This window comes from Calidris pugnax, unplaced genomic scaffold (genome assembly GCF_001431845.1).
Source record: "Calidris pugnax isolate Ruff unplaced genomic scaffold, ASM143184v1 scaffold8, whole genome shotgun sequence".
Lineage (NCBI taxonomy): Eukaryota > Metazoa > Chordata > Aves > Charadriiformes > Scolopacidae > Calidris > Calidris pugnax.
This window is the reverse complement of record NW_015090830.1, coordinates 13168864-13191821: the sequence shown is the minus strand read 5'-3', so window position 1 is coordinate 13191821 and position 22958 is coordinate 13168864. Positions and strand designations below refer to the sequence as shown.

General features: G+C 40.3%; 1 protein-coding gene across 2 annotated transcripts in view; it reads right to left on the bottom strand.

Annotated features, from left to right (window-relative positions):
* Positions 1 to 22958, bottom strand: part of PHLPP1 (PH domain and leucine rich repeat protein phosphatase 1) — a 141723-nt gene that overhangs the window by 117981 nt on the left and 784 nt on the right. The gene's annotated exons all lie outside the window — the stretch shown is intronic.

Genomic DNA, 22958 nt, shown 5'->3' with positions numbered 1-22958 from the left:
GTCTTTTTTAATTATCTGAAGCATTCCGTTTCTACAATAGTCACCTGGATTCAAGGAGAAGGACCCAGAGCCAGCACAATCTGCAGTACTTGTGAGATCAGCAGAACACATTTCTTTTCCCCTATTATACATAAACACCTCAACCAACGCTGCCTTCAGAGAGCACTTCCATCTAGTCTTTGCAACAGAGCTCATCAGGGAGATGAGTGAGGATGCAGGGACAATGTAACACACACTTCCCTTTTTTCTTTTCTCCCGACCCCTCCCTTTTTCTTTTTCCGCCAGAAAAGTCTTTATGCTTAAACGTTTTTCCGTTATAGCATTAGAATCTTAGAATACGAACAAACAGGTAACAGCCACCAATTCATTTTGGCTACAGTCTGAAGGTGAGCTTCAGGGAGGGCAATGAAGTTCTAAAGCAATGCTTTAAACAAACCATCCCTGCTTCTTTCAAAACAGTGTCTGAACACTTACAATCCTCCTATTAAAACAGCTGCCCAAGCTACTCTATTGCCCTGTTAACCATGCAGGCTCTTCTCTATCAAACCATGCTTCTGGGAGAACACACAGCACTGAATATGTGCAACAGTGCTCACCTAAGTACCCCAACATATTTCCTGCTACAATGAGGACAGAGAGAGAAGAAAACCTTCTTCAATATCTCAGGATACATCTGCATTAAATTTGAGCAAGCACATCTGATCAGTGTAACAACAACTAATTTTACACTTGTGTTTTAAAATGTGCATTGACAGACAATACTTTCTGGTCTGGAAGTCAGCTCTCTCCATGTGAGCATTTCACCTGCCTATCAACCAAACTGCTGCAAAAGGGGTTTCTTCATTGTTTTATACAGCAAAACCATTTAGTAACCAGTCAACTTACTCAAGCTGATGGACCTTAGATAAAACTCAGCACGGTATCACTGAACAAAATAAGGGTCTTTTAATCCATTCCCAAAAAATCCCTGTGCCATGAATACCATCCCAGCACATTCTATCCCTATACTCAGGGAAACAAGCAGACATAAATTAAAACAAAAGGGGTGCTGGGGCGTTGTTTAAGCAAGGAAGCTCTGAACAAAGCTCCGAAGGAGGAATTCAGAAACATTGCCCAGGCTTGCAGGGATGGTCTTAGGAAAGCCAAAGCTCAACTGGAATTGAGGTTGCAAGGGACATCAAGGGCAACAACTGCAGTTCTAGTGGTATGTAACTTGCAAAAGACTGATCAAAGAAAATCAGTCCCATGGCTGAGCAGGTGATTCAGTGGGAGCACAACCATAGGCTGAGGTAGCCTACACCTCAATGCCTTTGCTTCAGTCTTCAGTGTGGAGGTATCTGACTCCTCTGCTTGGCAAAAAAAGTATGTCCTCCTCTGAAGAAAGTATCTTCTTCATGAAACACTTTGCTAATCTCTACCTGATAATCAAGCTACATTTAACAGGGTAAAACTCATGCCACTGAGAGCAGAGTAATGTCAGATTATTTTCTTCTCTAATAGAAAAAAATCGAAGATCATGTTTTTGAATGGGAAAGATCTTAAATAGTAAGCAGTGCAGCTCTGAAAGAGGATGTTAGCATCTACTAGAGGCTATAACATGCTCAAACTAATGTCTGCTTTTCTCCCGCACAGCTCGTTTGTCTCCAAGGCAGGCTAATTCTGAAAATCTCATTACAAGAACTAGCTGAGAAACTTTGAGACAGACATACTCTGAACAAACGTTCACTTACATCAGCGTCAATCACATTTATTTTGCTTACGTTTCAGTTCAGCTCACAGTTCAGAGACGGTTGAAACAACATTGTGTTAGATGGGATGAAAGCACTTTGAGTTCTGGATTGTGTTCAACCCCAAGCATTTAGGTTTACATCAAATCCTCCCCACCCTCCATTTTGCTAGCATCTAAAGTAATCCCCAACCAACTTTGTAAATGTCTTTTTTAATTATCTGAAGCATTCCGTTTCTACAATAGTCACCTGGATTCAAGGAGAAGGACCCAGAGCCAGCACAATCTGCAGTACTTGTGAGATCAGCAGAACACATTTCTTTTCCCCTATTATACATAAACACCTCAACCAACGCTGCCTTCAGAGAGCACTTCCATCTAGTCTTTGCAACAGAGCTCATCAGGGAGATGAGTGAGGATGCAGGGACAATGTAACACACACTTCCCTTTTTTCTTTTCTCCCGACCCCTCCCTTTTTCTTTTTCCGCCAGAAAAGTCTTTATGCTTAAACGTTTTTCCGTTATAGCATTAGAATCTTAGAATACGAACAAACAGGTAACAGCCACCAATTCATTTTGGCTACAGTCTGAAGGTGAGCTTCAGGGAGGGCAATGAAGTTCTAAAGCAATGCTTTAAACAAACCATCCCTGCTTCTTTCAAAACAGTGTCTGAACACTTACAATCCTCCTATTAAAACAGCTGCCCAAGCTACTCTATTGCCCTGTTAACCATGCAGGCTCTTCTCTATCAAACCATGCTTCTGGGAGAACACACAGCACTGAATATGTGCAACAGTGCTCACCTAAGTACCCCAACATATTTCCTGCTACAATGAGGACAGAGAGAGAAGAAAACCTTCTTCAATATCTCAGGATACATCTGCATTAAATTTGAGCAAGCACATCTGATCAGTGTAACAACAACTAATTTTACACTTGTGTTTTAAAATGTGCATTGACAGACAATACTTTCTGGTCTGGAAGTCAGCTCTCTCCATGTGAGCATTTCACCTGCCTATCAACCAAACTGCTGCAAAAGGGGTTTCTTCATTGTTTTATACAGCAAAACCATTTAGTAACCAGTCAACTTACTCAAGCTGATGGACCTTAGATAAAACTCAGCACGGTATCACTGAACAAAATAAGGGTCTTTTAATCCATTCCCAAAAAATCCCTGTGCCATGAATACCATCCAGACACATAGCTGAAATACGGGATTCCAAAAGATCTAACAGAGATGACTTCTCTTCCTGCAGAACAATTTTCTATCTGATGCTCCGCTTTCTTTTTCAGCAAGGAAGGCCTTCTCCAAGTGTCTCCCAAGAAAAACAAACACACCAACAATGCAAAAGGACTTCCTCCAAATATTCTGGCCATCTGCACAGTGTAGGAACCAAGTGAAAAAACACAAGTAGCAGTACAAAATGCTTCATTTTAATCAACCTCCTAATATCATACCAATTTCTCCCATCTTTGAGTCTTTTCCACTGACCTCTGGAACCAGAGGACACCAGTAGATATGTCAACATGATACTACCGCTACTGCGCAAGTTACCCTAAAGCAATTCTCTAATCTGCACCAAGTGCTACTTTGGAGAAGAGCAGGATGGATTGTTTTGTTTATGCCTGGAGCTTATGTCTTTAAAAGTTATGCAAGTTAGGGCATCCAGGCTTAACCTTCAATTTTTGTGTTTAGAAGTGCTGTCTTTATTTCAGATTCCTCCACACCACTAGTTCATTTTTAATTGTCATCTAAGAATTCTGAAAATGTTTTCCTTAGTTGTAACACATCATGCAATACTCTGTAGTAAGAAATCTTTCTGCAGAGTTAAACATATTTCAAAACACTAATTACACAACTAGCAAACCTTCTGTACAAGGTGACAACCCAACACTTGGAAGAAGGAGAGCGAAGATCAATTTTCTCCTTAATGAGTTTCTTAAAAATAAGAAGACAAGTTCCTTTTACCCATCATAGTGATGCAGTTCCTTTTGTTCTAAAAAGGAAGTTATATATGTTCAGCCTTTATACACATTTTACGATCCCTATACAAAGAAGCCTAGCTAACAGAAGGATCTCAAACTTCAAGCAGCAAAGACACTATGAATTTAGTGTTCTAGCTTAGTCTCTTTGTATCCCTACAAGAGCTTGTCACTGAACCGCATGCAATTTGCCTTTTTTCAGCATCCAGACATTAAAATTACCAAAGGTAAAGGAGCCTGGAGTTTAAGGGTTTTTATTTACTAAAATCACGTCATCGTACTTAATATAGAATAACTGCACAGATTCAATATATTGTTAACTACAGATGTAATATGCCGGATTGAATGGTATGCAGCAGGAGACATGGGAGGACACACAATGAAAAAAGGTATCGTAAATATTTACACATTTATTTTTAAGAAGGCTTAAGTTAGAAGCCTGTAAGAATTCAACTGCTAGAGATAGAGGCAAACTCCTCACTTAAGATACTTCAAAACCAAGATTTTTTAAATGTTTTTGAACTTATGTCACAGCAGTACCATCTGCTTTTACAGTCCCCATTATACAGAACCTTTTTAGTAACACAATGCCCATGCACAAGAGGTCAGTTAGACACCACTGCTCTTGGTTCACCTATGCAAAAGATGTCCACAGGTGCAGGTAATGCTACTGACACTCATTTATGTTATTTTAAAAAACTCCTCTGTAGCCCCCAAGTACCAATACTGCAAAAAGGAGACTATGGAAAGCACTGTCTGCTGAACACTACACATCTGACCCCCCAAAACACACTTTTCAGACTCAGTGTCTTACAGACATTAGGACAGAAGAACTTGCTTGTGGAAGGCAACCCTATAAGTGGCATCCCCTGGTGAGCATCATCAGGCTCATGCAAACACATAAGATCAACTCATCAAGCGCAACCACAGGCACCCCTTCTAGGTGACTCCGAAGCAAGGTCTTGTTACTGCAACTGACAATAGGGAATAAAAAAAAGGAAAACAAATAAATATTAGTTGATACAAAATTCTGGTATCACCCATTATAAAGACTGGTCAATCTTGAAAAAAACCCAAACAACTGCATAGTAGTCCAAAGAGCAGAGGAAAAAGACTATGCTAACAGAGCACAGCATTGTTACATACACCACCGCAGTACAAACCAAGCCAGCACTGCCACATACACCCCCTCAGACAAAGCAAGACCCCCCTTTCAGAAGGCTTATCACACTTCTGTGCATTTCTACTGACTGAAAGCAGTAACAAGATTCTTCAAGTCACAGATCATACCCATTTTACTTATCCATGCCCCAGCAGCCTAGCAAGCGCAAGACAGTGCGTTCTCCTTTTAACGGATAGCCAGAAGAGTTGAGCAAAAACCTCCACCTAAACCCAGGCATTAGGAAAGCAGCTGCTTCAAGAAGAAATCTAACAGAGCACTGTCTTTGGTACAGAAATCCCTTGAAAGGAAACAGATTTCCTTCTCATTCAGCCCAGCCTGTTGGCACTCCAGGGTCAGATTTCCCCAAAGCTGGGCAGCAACGGGCTCCTCAGAGCCTCCAAGAGCTGCGGTTCAGAACAGCTCACAAAATCTCTTCACAAACAATTAAAAACCAAAACAAATCAAGAACCCTTCCCTTGCCATAAACCACGCTGCATTATTAAAAAAGGATGATCTGTTCTGCTTTTAATTAAAAATTATTAATTTTTAACAGGCGATAGGGCAACTGAAATGGCAGAGCAGCCTGCACAACCCTCCCCAGGAAGCTCTGTGTTTGCTCTCTGCACCCCTCTTCAGCTGCCCCTAAAACCACTACAACGGCAATGCCCTTGCCTACAACTGCAGTTTTCTTCTTCTGCAGTAGAAAGCATACACAGCCAAAAAAAGCTGTGGTAAAACTCCAACAATCACAAATATTTAATCTCAGTAATCTAGATAATTGCCTCTGAGCTTGAAAGCAACGCTCTGAAGTCTGATTAAGGTTTAAAGCGTACAAAAATTAGAATAACATACTCAATCAGTAGTATTTACCTAGCCTGTTATGAAGCTAAGCAAAAATAAAGCTTAAAGATGTTAAAAAAAAAAAAAAAGGACTTCTTTTCTTTCCGTTTTATTAGGGACCTGAAAAAATTACTGCCTTTCCACCTCTTCCCATGTCCTCCATTTTTTCTTCTAAATTTTACATTTAGGATCTTTACGTTCCCAAATCTAAATATTTTTTTTTCAGGCAGAAGTGAAGTGAAAGGAAGAGCTAAGTCCTTCAAGCAACAACTTGATGTCTCAGCAAATTAAAATTCTGGAACAGCACTCCAATGATTTCTTGCAAGTAATCACACACAGGACCAGAAGCTAACAGGAGGTTTTCTTAAAACGAGAGATTTGCAGCCACTGAAGTTTTAGATGATTTAGCCCAGTAACTTGCTAATGCAAACCATTGTAAGTTCCAACATCAGGGCCACAAACATCTGTGTTATTACTCACAACCCAAATGCAGCAGAAGGACGAGAGCCCAGAGGTTTTGGGATGCAGGACAGTAAACCCCAGCCAGGAGCCTGGGGAGAGCTCAGGAGCAGGAGGAGCAGTGATGCAACAGGCAGCTGCACCGAACGTGACACAAGGACCCCTCCAGGCAAATACTGACTGCAAAGAGCAAGTCAGCTGAGGACTAACAAAGTTCTTCTACATGTTTTCCTACTTCTATGTACAGGGAGGAAGTCAGCTTTCTGTGAATCACAGGAATCCTTGTACTAGATGTAGAAAGAGGCATCATAGATACATTGGGTGAAAAGCTTCAGAACAGAGTGAACTTTGCACTTGAGCACTCTTGGGACAAAGGATTTCAGTGCTTATATTTGCAGCAATCAAAGATGAACAGCGTGTATAGCCTAGAGAGACTATTCTCTCATCACACTCACGCTTTACCAATACCACCTGGAATCTACCTTGCTTGTGGCTGCCACTACTCCGTCAAACCGTGTTTCCTCTTTCAGGCAGCCATCGAAATATGCTACCTTATCACCTTGGTTTTTTCTACTATTCAGTTGCTAAAGACAACAGCATTACCTTTTTCTTATTTTGAGGAATACTTACTGCTAGAGATGAAACAACAAAATGAAAAGGGAAGAGATAAAAAGCAATTCACCATTTTTCCTCCCTAGTTTTCAGATCAGAGCTACGGAAGAAATACACATGGTAAACAGTGTTGCTCATAATTTTCAGCAATATGAGGGGAAAGGACCAGGCACAAATTTTACCATCTAGCCCAAAGCTTTCCTAAACAATTTTTTTTCTCAAGATAACTAAGAAAAAGATAAACACTATTTTAAAATAAAATAAAATACAAAAGCAGATCACATGATGCATCCACTAGAGTTGCCTACAGTTTTTTTCCCCACAAAAATATATAGAGCAAAAGAAAACTTAACTGTATCATCTTACTGATAAGATGATACAGTTAAGTTTTATCCTGTATGGACACAAGAATCCTAGGAGAAGAGTCCCAGCTAAATCACTATTATATGCATTATAAAATGCAAGCACTGAAGGCCAGTGACCTAATATATGCCCGTAATACAGTACTTTCCAACTCTGAAGGTCTCAAGTAGAAATATTAAAATATTTTCAAGAAAGGTGCTACACAACTACCTCAACAACTTGCGAGGAAACTGAAGAAATGACAGAAACTCGCCAGATCACAGAATGTAACAAAACCTCCCTCTGACTGTCCTCATTCCCACCAACTGCCTTGCACATTACGCTCTTGCAAAGGACAGTGCAACATTGACATTAAAAGTAAAACAATGGCAGATAACCATTATCATCATAATAAAAGTGTGTCTAAGAGTTGACTAAGTTAAACAGGACCAGAGGGAAATTCCAAAGCCTAATTTTATCCTCTTAAGTATCTAGATATATAGACATGTTTGCAGAAATATTTTCCACTCACATGATGGCTACAGCATTAATTACTATCTTACAACATTCTGCTAAACACACGCACACTGACAAGTTTAATCTTACAGAGGCATATGTTTCAACAGAGCGATTCCTACACCACTGATGGCAGGAAAACCAAGACATTTTTATGTGTAAAGCTCATCCACACCACAAGTCCTTTCACTGCTAGTTTACCCATGTGATGGGTCCCTAATACCAGATTGGAAAGGCAGAGGGAACACCACAATCCTATGGAGACTGGTACTTAGAGGTGGCAGTATCTTGTGGCAAATGCTGAACTCACTTATATAAGCCAGAAGCTAAATAAAAAGACTTGGCGTTACAGGAGAAAGGGTGAGTCTTGAACATTCATCTACTCACAGCTCTTACAGCTAGGAGGAGCAACACTACAATTACAAGTGTTCGAACACCCCATCTTGTAACCACAGAACCATAGAATGGTTAGAGTTGGTAAGGACTTTAAAAGATTCCCCCTACCCCCTGCCATGGGTAAGGACAACTCCCACCAGACCAGGTTGCTCAAAGCCTGGCCTTGGACACCTCCAGGGATGGGACATCCACAGCTTCCCTGGGCAACCTGTTCCAGTGCCTCACCACCCTCACTGTAAAGAACTTCTTCCTAACAGCAGTCATTAACTCAGCAGAGCATGCTACAATAATAAAAAAGGGAAGGGAATGAGACTTCCCACATAGCCCAGCTCTCTTCTTACTCACGATACAGTTTAGACTTTTCAAGAGTTACCTTCTCTTTAATATTTTGCATTCTGGAAGCAGAAACAAGCTAATAAAAACAGTCAAGTTCCTCCTTCATTTTCTCTTTTTCTCTATTGTCCACTGTGCTCCAACATCAACCCACAATTTGCTCTCATTTCCAACCGATGCCAACTCACTTCTTGGGCTGCCTGGCAACCAGAGTTTTAACTTGTAAACCTTCCCTCAACTGACACACTCTGCTCCTCCACTACTTGAGAATGTGTGGAATAGTTGATGCAATTTATCTGTGGTTTTGCTAAAGACTTTCATAAGGTGTCAAAAATACACCAGAAAACCAACCTGGAAGAAAATGTGTGCTTCCATACACTTTATGAAACACTTGTTATGAAATTGGGTTCACAAAATAATTTTTAAGTAATGACCTTCTAAACTCTGAAGAGATTAAAAATTCAAATAAAATATATAATTTTATACATATAGGGAGCAGAAGTTTTTTCAATATAAACCTGTAAAAAAAAAAAAATCAAAGCTGTCACAGTACTTTTATAGCTTAAAATGGTAAGCTGTTTTAAAAGGAAAAAGCTGCCATAGACATTCAGCACCATTACTTGTAATACAAAACAGAAATCAAACCTCGTATTTCTAAAGTAAAGAAAAAAAAGAGCAATATGAAGGAGCTATCCAAGGGCAGTAATTGTACACTCCTTGTTTTTGCTAGAACAATCCAGACAATTGGCATTACTTGCACACAGTTGCACGTGTGGTAACATGTGCCATAATCCATATGTAAATGTTCTTAACAGACTGCGATTCCAGAAACTACAGCACCTTAAGAAAAGTACTTCATTCACAACACTTTTGATCTCATGAAGATGATATCTTCATGACCTCTAAAACTTCCAAGCTAGAGGAGGGGAAGAGAAAAGGGCAAAAAGAGCCCAAATACTCCCTGTCGGAGAATAAGAGTAATGCTTCTCCTGACAGAAATTACAAAAGGAAGGAATACAACTCAAAAACCCATTTCAGTTTTCAGAAGAACAGGAAGTTGTAGGACAATATCGCAATAGCAAATTAAGTCTCATAGCATGGGAATCATTAAGTCCTGCGCACACCAGGTTCCCAATAAAAGGTACAAACTTGTAAAAGTAATTACTTAGCCGTAAGGTAATCTAAATTTAAAACATTATTTGTAAGGTTACATCAGCTCTCAAGTTTTATACCCCAGTATAAAAACACGTTCTTCAGTGCATCCTGTGAGCCAGAGACAAACTCTGGATTTCCCACCTCCAATTCAGTTTCGGAATGGAACATGTTAGACACAGCTCACCCTGTCTACATTTAAAAAAAAAAAGAAAAAAAACAACCCCAAAAAGCACTTTTAGCTATGGACCTTCCTTCTCATTCACAGTTATCAAATGTTGTCTACCCAAGCTAACTGCATACTTCCCACAAGTTGTCAGTTGTAGCAGCAGAAAACCCACACTGAGAAGTCACTTTTCCTTTCTCCTGGGCACTTTACACGTCAGATACATCTATCACTGTGGTATCTAGTTATAAAGATTAGATACCACAGATTAAAGATGTGGGACGGCTCCTGGGAAGTGAAATGAATGCTTACAGATTGCAAAGCTTTTTGTACTTCCTGTCTACTCGCTTTGATTTAGTCATTGCTTTCTCAGTTTTGTTTCACCTTCTCATCCCCTCTACCTCTATGCTTCCCTTGAACCACAGGAAAGCCACTGTTACAGGCTTCCCCCTCACCAGGCAAATACACTTCTTCATCCCCTCCTTGAAAAAGCATTAGTAACAGTCTGTAAAAGACGACCAATATATTGGCTAGAGTGTTAAAACTCGAGTAGAGAAAGAATTATTTAACTTGAGCAAGTTAAGTATAAGCAGCCAGCTACTACATGCCAGAGTAAAGTTTTCCTCATCAAACTCAGTACTTCAGAATATATGAGATTACATGTCCTAACAAAAAAGTACTGGTCTATCCCTGTTCAGACAAATCCTAACATACCAAAGTATTCAGCTATCTTGGGGCTGTGGACTGTGAACTTCTCATGATTCTTTGCTCTTTCTCAAGAGCTGCCAAGTGTATAAACTGTTCCCATTATTTACTCACAGATTAACAGTTGGTAAATTGGTCCCAGGGAATTGCTGAAGAATTTTCCTTATAACCATTTCCCTTGCTTAAAAAAAAAAAAAAAAGCCAACCACACAACGCCTTCCACCCCCACCCCCCCCAACCCTGAATGAATGTGAGAACTTCCTGCACTCAGAACAGCATGAATAGACCTGGCAAGTAGTCAGGGAGATAGTACAGGCCCATGAATGCTCTGAATTCAGCTTCTGTGCTGCCGCTAAATTAAAGGAATTCAGGAGCTTCACAAAGGCTTGGTTATTTAATTATATTATAAAATAAAAGGCTGAATCTATTAGACAGCATACGAAAGAAACCCTTTCCCGAGTGCCTGTGCAGAACAAGCAGCCCTAGAGACTGTGGAACCTTCTCCCTCTCCTCCGGGTGATGTCAACCCCGCGCTCCTGCCAGCGCCCCGCAGAGCTGGCCGTGGGGAGACAGCACTGCTCTACCTGCAGCCAAGAGTCTTCACCAGCTCCTCTGCAGATACACCATGCTTCTTCACTACCTCAGGGGTTTTTTTTACCTTTGTTCTTCATTCACTGGGAAACTCGTGACACTCACAAGCGAGCTACAACTGTATTTACCTCTGTACCTTCAACCCTGACTAGATGCACTCGCATGTCAGCATTCAAATCCCCGCTGCACTTCAACCGCCCTCAGTAAAAATTAAGGCACGCACATTACTGAGAGCTAGCAAACAGTGACATGACAAAACCTCTCCGTTTTCCCGTCATGTGCTATCTTCCCCTCTCTTTATAACTAGCAAGGAACGAATGCACTCAGCAAATTGCCTTACACATCATTAGGAAACAAAAAATCAAAGCAGCTTCCTCTTGCTGAGAACTCTGCTGCTCACCAAATCTCTCAACGGCCTCACATACGTGCAAGAAAATGAATAGGGTGAGAACAGCACATAGTGGGGAAGACTAAAGTAACCCAGAGCACAGTGTACTCATTTTTACAGTTCAGCTAGCCCTGCCTGCAGTTCAGGAACTCTGCCTGTTACACACAACACCTCTACTGATACCAACACCTCATGCTTGTGCCTTGCCAGAAAGGTGACAGCCCTCCATCAATTCAAATCACAGCGAAATGCTCAGATTAATGGCCATGCCAACATGGCTTAATGAGACTTCTAACTACACACTGCCACACTTTTCACTAACAAGAAGGGAAGCAAACAAATATTCACATCGAAAGCAAAGAAGCCAGGCACATCTGCCTGCAGACAGTCCCACGGGGGTATATTCTCCTAAGCATGAGTTGCCAAAAAGACAACAGTCAACTCCAGTGCGGAGAAGCAAATGCTCAAGAGAATCCAAAAAGACAAAATGGGATGTTTAAGAATAAGTGATAAGACAAGGTCTGCCTAATCCTTTCATTAGGGAAATAAAATATATTCTTCTACTGTGGATAAAGACACCACTATATACAGACATTTCTGCTATGAAAAGGTTACTGGGTATTAACTTTATGCCACAGCATTTGTTTCGGTATGGACAGCATCTACATTAGGTACGAAGGTCAGATATTAGTCTCTGACCATCTTTGAACAACTACACATTTTGCTGCAAAGCAGTATAACCATGTCTACCAAGAAAAGCTCAAAGGATTTTCAACTGAGTACATGCTTAGTACATGTTTAGAAAAATTAGTAGATAGAAGCAATAAAGAGCTGAGCAAAATCTCAGCACCACCAAAAACCCACAGAGTGCCCAGACACAGCGACCAAAGGACCTATTGAAGACAGTGTCAAATGACATCTCTGATGAAGGCTTGCCAATATGCACAGCACGCGAGCAAACTTGCAGTAACAATAACGTATCTGGAAAGGCAATTCACCAATTCTTTGAATGCAATATGGTTAAGAAACTCACAGAACAAAGAAAACATAAAGGTGCAAGAACAGTGCGCCCCTATCAAAATTGTTCTTGCATTGACCAGTGACGAGCACACATACACAATCCTCTCCTGCACACTGAGTTACCAAAACCTGCGTACCAGGAATCCATCCTTTTTCAGGACTACAAAGGGAGACTAGACTTGCCCCGTACCATATTCCTTAGCGGTGCCTTTCTTCACAATTCAGAAAAGAATGATTGCTCACTGCATCTTGTTTTTTAACTTGACCAGTTGACCGTGTCTCGCTTAGCTACTGAGGGCAAGAGAACTCCTCCACGTTTGCTGTACACATTCCTAAAAAGCATAAGCCTTACAGATGTGCCATATGTAATACCACTGTTTACAAGTCAGTCTAACGTTAAAGATTCAATACAGCTTTTGAACATAAAATTGGATGTAACAGCATGAACTCTTCTACTATCAGCCATAATTTTTACTATGTAAGATTAGCCTTTTTTCTTTCTTTCATAATCAGTTTACAAACTCTTCTTATAGACAAGCACTTTGAGAACATTTGTAGGCCACAATCCTACATTCATGGTGGGGGGGAGAGAAAAATGGAAAAAAAGGGAAACAGGGCCGGGGGTTGAGGGGGGGTTGGTTGCATATTATAAGTTAAAAAGATCTACAGTTGATCTATGCTTTGCCATCTCCTGACAGTCTCAAGGCAGTGCTGTTCACAACTAAGGTGACAAATCTGCATTCCCACATTTCCACAGTGTAAGTAATATCAGTTATTTTCCAGGAACTCAACATACACCTCCTATTAACACAAAACTGAAACAGCAAGAGGTGCTGAAACTGCTCACACCCCAATGGAGCATTATACAAAGGATCGCATCCCACCCAGCGTTGCAAATTAAATGTAATATATACTGCAGGCTCTAGTAGGCCATTTTCTCCAGAGAAACACTTATTCTGACACTGACAGAAGGAATATGACATAATCCACTGCAGGCTACAAAGTGTCCTAATCTTTGTACTACAATATCTAGCAATACTGACCAACATATTTTTGTTCTTTGTTTCCATTACAAAGGAAAAAGCTGGAAGTTGCAAAATTACTTAGGATCTTTTATCACATGGATTCAGAAAAGAAACATTCCAAAACATTGTTCTTACAAGAGACACTTCCAAAATGAAATCTGTTAAGCAAAATAAAGTAAAATAATTTAAGGTACTCTTCTTGTATTAGCAGGAATTAAAGCTGTCATTTGATTAAGAAGATTAAAGAGACACAAACCAAGCAGTTCTCTAATCTTAAGGGGAATTAATATACTTATACAGGTGATACCATTGTTCTGGAAGTTATGAAACATAAACACTCTTTGTATTTAATAGTCTGAAATGCATCACATTAATCTTCAGTTTATTCACAGGGAATGTACAGACTACAGATTCTATTTTGGTTGAAACAGACAAGGGACATAATTGTCATGCCACCCAAAAAAAAAAAAAGATAAGACACATCCACAGCCACTTCACAGAGCTTGGACACTTCAAAGAGTTCAGATTCCCATTTTCAGCCAGCCCTTTCTTTTATTAGCTAGCTCTGAAAGGATATATACTCAGGTCTACTTCTAACCACTGAAAGTTTAATCCACACAACCACACTGTGAGCTCCACGCTTCATGCTTTTACCAAGATAGTACGCTAAAAATCCTGAACTCAGAATTGAAATGAAAAAAACAAAAACCAACCAACTTTCATATAATCACGTATTACACAGCTTTCAACAAGCTCCTGTTGGTATTTCTGAAATGTTAAATTGTACCTCCCACACATATGTGATTAACTTCACTTTGAGAAACATCCCGTTTGCAACGTGCAAAGCATCTTGCCTTTGTGTTTGTAGCCACGCAATACAGGCACCAGAACAAACCAAGAGCTCCCAGCCTGTTTACTTCAGCCCATTAATTACACAGGCTAGCCTTCTTCCAGGTGTTCCACCACTTCATTTGTATCAGTTTTTATCATTAACTTTTTTTATTCCAACAGGCAAGTTTTATAGCATGAAAGCAAACATATGTAGATGCTGAAAGCCAATAGTGACATACGATATTAGGTTGTCTTAGACATAATGAAGTTTCATAAATAAAATGACTGCTAACGGAGACTGTTGTCCCCTTGAGGTCTATCTGTCCCACTAAGCAACACGCAGCAGAAGGAAAGATATGTCCCTCCATCACTTACAATTTGAGTCAATAATCATAAAATAACTGGTGATAAGAAGTCACTGGTAGGTCTGACCAATCATCTCACGAGCAAGCAGACTGCATGTTGTTACCTTTGCTGCTGGCAGAACTCTTACGACAAATCTAGTGCTACTATATCTGCTTTAAAGAAAGGTTAGAGAGGATCAGACAGGAAGAAAAAGCAAATGTTTGATTGAGAACAACAAAACATCATTGTGTGCAATTCTGACTAGAAAACTCGCTGTCCACTTAGAAACTTACTAGTTTCAAGGTAGCTTTAAAACTGATGAGAGCTGCTTAGATAAAGACCATCTATGGCTTACATACAGACAAAATTGTTGCTAGCAAGAACTTTAAGCTTTTCTGTACCATTTATTTTAAATCGAGTAATAGGTTGAACTAGGCATAGTTATTGTTTAAAGAAGCATGCAGCTTTTTCAAAAGGAAGGAGTTGGTATTATTCTCATCTACTGAAGGTGCCTGAATCACAGGTTTTGTTCTACCCTTAATGCTGCATCTAAAATTCTCTCCTCACCAGAGCACGCATTCAGAAAAGGAGTGGCCTGCTACTTATCTTAATTACATGTCTTACTATCTCTTTCTCTCTGGACACAAAGATTCATAAATCGAACAAACAGGAAGAGAAATTGCATTCAGATTACATAATGAGGTTTATGTAAATGGCACCTACAGCCTAGGGTCCTGAACTTCAAAGGCATTCCAGCTCCTCGTTACCCCTTGGACCAAGGCCCATTGTTTTGTCTTTATTTAAATAAGTTGGCACGGCACTTGGAGTACTTGCAGATGAGAGGAACCGGTTCATGCGGCTATTATGGGGTTTTGAGAATTATTAATACAGTTCAGAGCCTGCTGAAATTGGTTGGAAGATTCCCATTGCCATTAGACAAGACCAGGAACGGTTAACACCCTGCAAGGACCAGATTTACCTCTGGCCCACAAAAAGTGTTGAGTTAAGCTTTAAAAAATCTTCTGCACTTACACAAATTCATTTTTCTTCTACACTGAGAACTAAGCTAGATAAAGCTGGAGAGAAAAATCCCCTGAAACTTAGTATTTCACATCAATATATATATAGTTATTCTTAGCTGTCAAATCGAAGAACGTGCAGTTAGTTGGGCAAGGAGTATTTTCAGCATCCCTCTAAATAAGTCAAAGCCAGCTGGAAGAAATTTTACTTCCCCATTAACAGAAAAAGCTTCAAAGAATAGTATGCTATGTTGTGAAATTAAATGACTTCTCACTCCAGGAGGTCTTTCTTACCAATTTAACAGTTGTCATTTTTAAATGCAATGTTCTTCAAAAGACAATTTTTGTCCCCTAAATAATCGGGGTGGGGGGGCAGAAAAGCCCCCAAAAGATTCTGCAGCACTCACATCCTTCCACATATTTTAAACACAACCACAGGAGCAGAAAGTCTCAGCCATCAGACCCAAAGAGTCCAGACTAAGTACCTAGCTAAACAGGGAAGCAAGACGAATCCTCATTGTGGCAAGTGGCATAAAAAATTTGTACTATCAGCTTACGTAACTAAATGATTTTATGTGACAGTGGCAGAGGGTATGGAGGGGGTGGCCACAGCCATGGTACTTCAAAGAGATAACTTCAAATTATGATTACTGCTAGTGCTTTTTCTTTTTTTTAAAAAAAAAAACAAACACCAAAATGGGCGTGACAGCACAGAAACCACAGAAAACTGGTTTTACTATTAATTTTGCCTACCTGAAATCCTGAACAGAATCTCAGCGGATTACAATATTGTTATTCATTTACAACCCACATACATCCCTCTGTGCTGTTAGGACAGCTGCTGCATTCCAACAGGCAAGTGATGTCTATTTGTTGCATGTAACATTTCATCATATAGCACACATAAGATAAAAAGTAAATTAAGAGTCAATTAAAATATATCATAAATAAAAAACCTTAAGTTTAAAATTCTCCAATACGTAAAATGGCTTCAGTATTTCAGCCAGTGGGAAAATGTTCAATTAGAATGTGCCACTAGTTATTTTAGGAAAATGATATCTATGTTAAGATAGTACACTGGAAAAATGCCAGTCTAATTGGAAAAAAAAATATTCTACAGCAAATACAAGTTTTTTTGTAGTGAAAAATGTAGAAATTATTCTAAAAAGGTAATGCTGCAGCTAACTCAGCTGTCCAGAAAAGCTATTTGAAGGAGAAAAATTACACAAAGAATGAAACAAGGCACTTTCGCATGAAGCTGAAAATCTAGAGTTTTCACAGTGACTTCCTGACATTAAATTTGTAGAGCTTAACTACCTCTAATCTATACACAACTCTGTCCGTTGGAATTTCAACTTAGGTTTCCAGTCTCACAAATGATTATCATAAGCAAGACATTATTGAAGTTTCTTACATATCTTGTGAAGAGCTTAGTGTTTCAGAATTCCTGTCTTGGAGCCAAATTTACAAAAAGTTACAATACATTCCATTCTCAGTGAGTTTAAGAGAAATGCAACCAACCTTTGTAACAAGTAAAAAGTTTTAAACTTCTTTGAAAAGGAAAAAAGTAAGCTGGAATCACATGACCAAGACAGCAATGCTTACAAAACAGAAGAGACTTCAGTACACTCCATCCCTTTTACTGGAGTTGGTTCCCCCCACAAACTGCAACTGACTCCAAGCATCAAAGTCTATTCCATTTGAATCCACACCAAAAACTAGAGACATTACAAAAACAAACAAAAAAAAACAAACAAACAAAAAAAAAGGTAAATGCAACATTCAGTTTTCCGAGTCAAAGAATGTAGTTCTTACATGGGTATCTTGGACATACAGCTTCCCAGAGCACGTATCTTCACCTAAGCAAAAGTTCTGAAGTCAAAATTGAGTCAAGGGAAGCTAAGAACAAGTACACATGCGGATTTATCTGACCTAAAATGCCACTGTGCCCCATTCCACAAGCAGTGAAACAAGGAAACACTGAAGACTAAGTCGAAGTGCCTTTGCAGAAAGCCAGTCTTTGGTTTCAGTTTATTCCTTCCCCCCCGCAAAATCAAGATACTAATAACTTCAAAAGTTCATTCAAAATGACAAGCCCTTAAACACAGAAGGAAATACAGCTATAAGCATGCAAGGTACAGATTCCCTTTGAATTAAAAAAGCTGAGTGTAACAAGTAGCACTCCTTAGAATTTCCACCTCTAAGCCTCTATTCCACTTAATTCCGTATGCATATACTTTTCAAACTGACTTTCTCAGACATGGTGTTTTACACTTGCTTCTCTTCCAGAGGATCACTTGGATAACAAAGAAATCTCTCCTTAAATTGTTTTATAAAACCACAAAGTAGGTTTTGGTAGTTAAGAAGCACATACTAGTTGCTAACACTGTTTCAAATGAATGTTTCTTTTTTTGTACTATTAAGTAGTATCTTCCCCAGAACCATGTGGTGCTTTAGATGCATAGCAGTCTGTCGGTGTCCTAACAGAACAGATGGATGTTTTAATTGCACAAGGGCTTTTAGGTATATCAGCAGTTCCATCACCAAGAGGATGTTTATGCACAGTTTGGAAAAAAAAAAAAATTAAAAAAATTAAGGAACTAGCTGGTGAGATATGGAAAGATGGATAGTATTAAAATACATAAGGGGCGGAGGGGGAGGAAGAGAGAGAATGCTGCATTCCATGCTGCAGCAGTGAGGAAATTCAGCCCCTGGATGTACCACTTCAGGTACTACATATTTCGTATATATAGTAACTCCCATGTACATCCCAGCGAAAAATCTCCCATGCTGGTACTTCACACGTACTTAAATTATGGATGCTAGCCAGGAGCACAACAGAATTTAGAAGTTGCAAAAACCATTGTAGTTAACAGCTGCCACATACCGAAGCTCAGCTGCGGTCTCACCAGCATTCCAGCCTTATCTCTGCAGGGCTCCTCCTGCGCCCCCCCAGCCTCGGACAGACCCCATCCCAACCGCCAGGAGATAAGCGGAGGGCCATCCATGCACACGGGCAGGTGGAACAAGCCAACTGTTCTGCAGCCATTTCAAAAGTTCCTGCAGAACAGGACCAGAAATTTCACCACTTCGGTCCCGCCAAGGACCAAGCTTGGATTTAACACTAGGCTATGTAATTGAAATGAGTCTCCCAAAGTACCAAGTTTTAGGTATTACTTCTCCTGGCAAGAGATGCTAACACATCAACGATTACAAAGGTAAAAGAACGTACATCCAAGTCATGTTAGAAAGACAAAAACTCAAGAGCACGGCAGCCCTAGGCAGAGGTTATTTTTCCTTCCGTTTTCAGACAAGTTCACAGAGATCTCCCCTCTAATTACATTTGTAAAAAAACACCCATTCACATTAATGCGAATTCACTTCTTTCATGTTAAATAAGATACTGGATTTCAGAACCAGGTCCGTGCTCTAAGGGCAGAAGCTCTTTATGGGGCAGCTGTTCTCCTACCCTCAGTTAGGAAGCAGGTCTGTCTTTGGCACGCTTTCCCCCATTAAATGGCACTTAGACATCTTAAACGGCGCTTACCGAGGTATTATATGGCTGAGCTGAGTTATTCCCCAAGCAGCACAACAAGGCACTAGCGATTCAATACACGTCATGTTTCACAAAGCCCAGCACTGCCAGGCCTGCGGTGTTTTAATGCAAAAGCAAGGATCTAGAACCACGTTTCCATCCATCTAGCCGCAAGTCTTAGTGTGACAGCAACTACCAAGCGCACATTTTTTTTTAAAACAACCAACCAAACCATTGCCTACAGCACTGCAACTGATCCTGACAGTACATCTTCACACCTTTATCTTCACACTGGACAGACCAACATTTCTTGTCATAAACTTTAAGACAGCTGGATTCGTTTCTCCTCACAGCTTTCGAAAAGGTCACATGAGCACAAGGCATCTCTTCCCAAATAAAATCTGACAGCCAGTTGCAAAAATTAACAACCTTAATTACATCTGGCATTTCTTAGTATTCTGCCTATGGGCAATCATCTACTGAAAAGCGATACATTTGATGACACCAGCAGGTGCAGAAGTCCTATGTCACATCAAAGAGCAGAGAATTTATTGGTGGCCAACTGCCAGAATCGCAAATAACATCACCTTTCAGAACTAAAACAAAAAAAACCTCAAACACCCATTATGCTGAACCAGTCTTCAAGACCAAGATCATGTTACTCATGCTCCTTGCCATGCAGATGCTCCAGAGCACAGCCCTGTGTATGATTCCATGCTTATTTTTCATCTAAAGTCTTAGAACAAATAAGCAGTTCTGCAGTTTGTAAATTACGACATTAGTGTATTAGCCTATTTTTCCTGCTACACGCAAATTATAGAGAAGTCAAGACCACTGGGACAATCTATGTTTTACAAAAATTATTTTTACAGAGCAATAAGGCATAGTATAACTTGTTTGCGAGAAGCCTTCTGGATCACAGCCACTCTTATGGTTTTAGGAATAGTTTAGTAAGTCTGACCTAATCGGTCTCCCAGCGACAGTATCATGACTGTAATTGCACTATGGATTCTTATACTGTTCCATAACTCAGTAACGTAATATCTCAGTGGAAAGCTATTTAACCATATCCTTTTAAACAGAGATTAAGTATTTCAAACTTTGAGGACGGTATCTTTTGTTGAGATAGATTTCAACAGAGAGAAAAGTTGACATGCATGACCAGTCACTAATGCCTGATGCTGCTCAAATTGATGTTAGAGGGAGTAGGAACAGACCCTTAAAGCTGTAAGGGATTTTGGTTTAGCAACGGCATTATCTTTTTAATGCTTAGAGTCAAGTTGTTGAAGGAATCAACCTCACCCACACTCTTAAGTAGGAAAAGGAGAGGAGATAACCAAAATAAAGATGCACTAACCACACTCTGAAACAAACCAAAGACAGCATAGAGGAGGCACTTTTACCTTCCTAGTGTCATGTTCTGGTTTGGGGGGGCTTCTAAATTTGGAATTCTGCATTAAAAGACAAGATATTTAATTTACAGAATGTTCATAGACTACTCCTTATTAATAAAGCTGTTTTGTCCTACCAAAAAATCTGATCCTCTGCAGTTCTCCTAGCAATTTTTAATACACATTTTTTAGATTCCACAACTAGAGAAATTACCAACCTACAGTTATCAATAAAATCATAGAATCATTGGCCGTATCATCTTATTTGGAACTTTCAATGTTAAGTTTCAGTACAGCAGTCTTCAAGTCTTATAACTGTCTCTCCCCAGAAATAGAAAAGACCGAAAGTCACCACTACACTCTCTTCTTCTCTCCCCACTCCAAGGGGATTAGGTGAAAGAATTCCTTTTTAGAAGCAATGCAATAAATTCAGCCTAGGTTTATGCCATTTTACATCAGTACAAGACCAGGATTGCCAAATCCTACGGAGACAGCTCGCAGGAAATTACAGGGATAGAGATGCTAGTGGTTTTCTATCCATTGGGACAAGCCAGGCTGCTTAAACCAATGAAGACCCAGGCAAACAGGAAATCACAGTTTTAAAGCTTTCCTTAGGGTATGATCCTGGCGGATCATTTATAAAAAAGGTACTTCTCCTAAGCAAAACACCCTAATGCTGGGGCAAAAAACCACACCCCTTTCCAGTTCAGTTTGATGTATATCCTTTTTAAGTGTCTCGCCTTCCCTCCCTTTCATCTTCAGGTGGGGGGTAGCAGAGATAACTTGCCAAGACAGTTACATAAAATCAGTATGATTACACGTCAGTAATGTTTTCTTAGCTGTTTTTGGCTGGCCTGGTACATTAGATGCTGCAACCATTCTGCTACAAGCACCTGATCACAGGTGTTTTAGATGTTGATCACAGATCCCCTCAAAGAGATAAGGGTTTCAAAAAACACTGCACTTTTGAAGTACAGAGGCGCACTTCTTAGCATATGAACTTGCACGAGAAATTTACATTAATTTAATCCTATGTATGCTTATAGAAATACATTTCTATTCAGTAGCTTTGTACAAGGAAGTCCAGAACACACGAGGTACATTAGCAATCAAGTTGAGACACTGAAAACAGAGCTGGAACATCCGCATTTAACATACAGAATTAATCATTTAATGCATAAAAACTACATGCAAACAGGCTTAACTGTGTGTAAGACTTAGCTACGTTTCCTAATCGTGTTTTCCTTAGAACATATCCTATTAGGAAGGGAGGCACAGGCTCGTCCCATTTTAAATGTGTCTGTGCATCCCCGTTTAACGGTGGGACTGGAAATAAAGGAAGCAACACCCCTTCCAGCATCACCTGCTGGACTTCCAGCCTCAACAGCGCAGCGGAGGAACACGCAGGCCACCATCATCATCTGCAAAAAATATTTTGGCTCCTTTCTAACCCCAACACATCTAACCTATTTCTGCCAATCCCTTGAACAAACATTACTTCTGCACTCATTATGCCGGGGTCATTATACAACCAACCAAGAAATCCGAAGAAAAGCTGAACTGACCACTCACCACCACTCCCACATTCTCTTCTGAATAAAGCTGGGCACTTATCTAGCAGCATGCTGCTCTCCTTCCCACCCTGCCATTACCGCCTCTGTCTGACATTCAGCGGAATTCACTCGAGAGAGAGAGAAGAATCGCTGTATTTTTCAGAGTCAAAGCACTGAATTGTCACAGTGCAGCGAAGGACCACGCCGCTCAGCCAGCCTGGCGAGGGGATGGATGGCATTTTGCTACTTCGCTAGCACGACCTTATCTTTAGACACCACGTCTACCTGTTTCACAGGAAAACTTACTAGGTATTCGAACACTTAGTTGGACATTAAACAATATCTCCTTTCTTGGATAGGCAGACAGGACAGTTAAAACCCACAGAGTTCCAATATGACATCAAGTATTTTACACAGACCTATTCAACCGACACACAAGGCATTTTTAAGCCTCTCTAAAACTGCAGAAAATTGCATAATTACGACGTGGAAGCTAACTTTTCCGCCCGATACTCCCCAAGATTCCGTACCGTTAAGCTGTAAGGACCAAGCTGCCTTAAAAAGCTCCTGCCTTCCTCCTCATAGAAGGCTTTGCCCACCCCGTTTCCAAAGGCTGCTTTGCCCTACTTTCCTCAAACTTTACCGCCTCCAGTCTCTCGGCGAAGGCTCCCGCTACCCCTAAACAAACGGGGGGGAAAAATCACGGAGCCAGCTAAATTAGCAGGGTGGAAAGCTAAACGCGGGATTTCCTCTGCGGGAACGCACCGTTTCTCGGCTGCAACTTGTTTCGGGGGGGGGGAAACTTGCTTTCCCCGGGCTTCCCCCCGGTCGACGGCTCGGGGCAGCTCTGCCCGTCGCCGACCGGCGAC